Here is a 3,729-nt window from a genome sequence, read left to right as displayed (position 1 = left end):
TGGTTGAGCATCAACCTATGAACCAGGAGGTCATGGTTTGATTCCCGGACAGGTCATGTGCCTGGGTTATAGGCTCAACCCCCAGTTGGGGGGTATGCAGGAGGCAGCCAATCAATGATTCCCATCATTGATGTTTCTATCTCTCTTTCTCCCTTCCTCTCTGAAATTAAAAAAAAAGAAAAGAAAAATGTTTTCTCTTAGAAACCTTTATAATCTAACAGTCAATTTATTACTCAAATAATTACTGATATATAACTAAGTATTCATGGATATGTTATGAAGTGCATTCATCTGCATGATGGAGCTTGATCACTTCCTTAACTTAGACGTTGAAGATAGCTGCCATTTACACAGAGCAGATAAGACCTGAGGAATCAGTACGTATTTTCTACCATAGACACATACTCCAGAGAAGACTTCAAAGAACCTGAGATGACACAGGCTGTTACCCTGCTCAGAACTAGGTTCTGGGTTTTGTTTTTTCACATAAGCTGCCCTGTCGGTCTCAGAGTAAAGGGAGAGTCCACGAAGACTATTTTCGAGCAGGTAGAATCCTCTCTTTGTGTAACAGTTTGGGTGATTTTTCACGGCTGGGGCAAAGTCAAACAAGACCAGGGAAGGGAGGGCAGGAAAATGAAGAAACATTTGTCCATATCAGAGCCAAGTCAGTGTGAAAGATTTTCCAGTTTATCACTGCAACTGAGAAACAAAACGTTCCCGGGAGACGGAACTGCCCCATGGCTTCACTGGGAACAGTGTGGGCCGGGCTGAGAGTCTGTTTCTCATAAAGGAACAACTTCAGCTCCTTAAGCCCCAAGACACAGTCTGAACACTTAAAAGAGTGTGTCAGAGACGGGCACGAATACCATCCTACATCTTTTTTATTCTCTCTTAATAAAAATATACCCTACAGAAATAGTTCTTTCCTTTTTTTCTATTTCTCTTCAAGGTACATTCATAAATTTCCACCACCCCACAAGTCAAAATTCACCCCTGGGATTCCTCTATTTTTCCCCCCCTCTAATTGGGGAAAATGCCTTAATTCACCACGTTCTATTCTTGCCTCTGACTCCAAAAATTGTTGTTTTAACCTTGGAATGTGGATTTGCAATAATCTTAGAGAGAAACTGGGAAAGGATTTAGCAGCACAGGGACATAAAATCTGGAGAACACTCTCAAACTCCAATGTTTCAAGATTAAATAGAATCGTGGATTCAAGAAACTCCTGGAATAAAAAACTCTAACATGTCACTGAGTGTCATGACTATATGTGATTCCATTTTATATTTCTATGCTTATTGGCTTTTTATCTCTCACCTACTCTAATTTATGTCATCTTGTTGAATTTCATATATGCTTCTAGTTCACCTTAAATTCAACCTGTATATAATCAATTTGTGAGAAATCCTAGTTACATTTCATTTACTGAAGAATCATCAATAGATGTACTGTAACATCAAAATCACTTTCATAAGCCACCTGTAGACAGTATTTTAGCTCTCAGAAGTCATATCTTTTTAAAAATATCATTCATACAAACCAGCTGTCCAAATAATAAGGAAATGGCTTAATAAATTATGGCACATCAAGATCATGGGATATTATGCTTCCATTAAAATTATAATTATGTAGTCTATTTTGACACATAGAACAGTATATTGTTTTTTGTAAAAAAGAGATGCACATTTTTATTGTAACTATGATGAATATATATTGGAGAAAGTTAAAGATGGTACACAAAATGGTGAAAATGTGCATTGAATTTTTCTTAAAAATATTTAATAGTGATGATACATTATCTTTAAACAAATTTGAAGAAACCTGATTTGTGAAATTTCTGAAGGAAAATGTGATCCATAAAGGTTGACCCTGAGTTTTGATGCTTATGCACTGAATGGCATCTGGTCTTGATCTGCCTGAGGACACTAGGAAGTTTTCACTCCCTCTAGATATAATATTTTAAGTCTGTAAAGAGAGTTGAGTATGTCTGCTTTTGTATAGAACTACAAGTGTGTTGCTTAGGAATGAAGTAATGGGAGAAACAGTGGGCAAAATTCATTCATTTATTGAAGAAATACCTATCAACACAATCATCAGGTACCTGACTTGGAAGGACCGATGACAGACTGTCCCTGCCCTCATAGAGCATGTGTTCTAGCCAGGAAGACATGGTGATCCCAGGTAGGTCTGTTATATTTACATTGTAAGTCTACAGTTTTTTCATAAGAAAGAACATTTAGGTTTTAAGAGCTTGATGGACATTTGACATGCTTAACTGTCTGGCATCCATAACTTTGATTCTCTCCTCCTCTGTGTGGACTTGGTGGGAGGGTAAATTCTGAAGCCCTCGTCCAGTGTACACATTGAAGGGGTTGGATCCTATTGGGATGTATCACAGAGGTGAGCATGAGCCCTAAGCTTGGCCAATCCCATGCGCTCTGTGGGACTCCAACACTTGAGTGGAGGCTGGGAGAGAGGGCTGGGTCATTCGCAGAAGCAGAGGCAGCAGGCCTGGGACCTGCCTTTGCAGGGAGACTTGTTGCTACGTCTTAGGATTTCGGAGGTCCCAGGTTTCTCTTGGCTCCCAAATTTCTTCTACTGAACCACACGCATATCCTCACACACGCCCCACAACCCCCTTTTCAATCCAACAAAGTTCTCTTTGCTTTGCCAGAGTTGTTTTCTTTTACTTTTTTCTTTTTTTTTTTTTTTCAAATTTTATTTTTTAAAATGGAGAAGGAATCAGGAATGTTTGGCTTTTAGCAGATTAGAGAAGGGCAATGTAGGTGTGCTACCCCTGCCCATTAGAAGGGGGTTTATATGTGTGCATTTGCTCTGAATTATTATCCATGAGGAAAGTATTGCTCCTGATTGTGCAAATCAGCACAGAGCTCTGTTTTTGTCTCATTTTGTTTTAGGCCACAATCCCTCCAGCAAACAATGACTAGATCACCTTTAAAAATTAACCATCACCATTGTTGACTGTGTCTGGAAATAAAAGTGGCCCTTGATTGACCTTTCTTTATCCCCAAGCCTAAATGAATTGCATTATTCGTTTATCTAGTGCTGTTAATTTTCAGTGTTTTTATATACAGTCTGTGTTAATTCTTCCAACAATCCCATGAGATCATTGTTTATCCTTTAAAAAATTATATGCAGATCTGTGTTCCAGAAGGAAAAAATGAGCCTTGAGAAGTTCAAGCATTTCTGAGAGAGGTCAGGCAGCACGGAGCTCACGCCGAGCTTTTCTGAGCTCCAGTCTCCCCTCAACGCCATACGCCCTCCGCGTACAAGGCTTTGTGATTTCTGTGGTATTCTGTAAGCCATGGAAATCTAATTTTATCTAAGATTTATTAGACTATATGAGGTGAAAAAAAGTTGTGCAACAGGAAATTGAACTATAATATCCCACAGCACATCTTCCCTGCCAACTTCCTCATAAATAAAGGATGAATTCCAAATATTAAAAAGTTACTGTTGGAATATGACATACTTGAAAATCTTTCCATATGCGTTAAAAAAGCTAGCAAACAAATGCAGTATCATGCATTTTACTCCACAAATGCCTTTGCAGTGTGTTCTATGCTCAGTGTTTCCCAGAGTGAATAAGATGTTGGCCAGGCCCTCATATGGCCTGGGGGTGGGGGTGGTGGGGAGCCCCACAGCAGGATAGATTGATTGGGCCTGCAGCTGAAGCAGACATAAAGTCCTCAGAAGATGGGGGGGCCA

Source organism: Myotis davidii, unplaced genomic scaffold (genome assembly GCF_000327345.1).
Source record: "Myotis davidii unplaced genomic scaffold, ASM32734v1 scaffold540, whole genome shotgun sequence".
Taxonomy (NCBI): Eukaryota; Metazoa; Chordata; class Mammalia; order Chiroptera; family Vespertilionidae; genus Myotis; species Myotis davidii.
The sequence above is the reverse complement of the archived record's forward strand: the minus strand, read 5'-3'. Positions refer to the sequence as shown.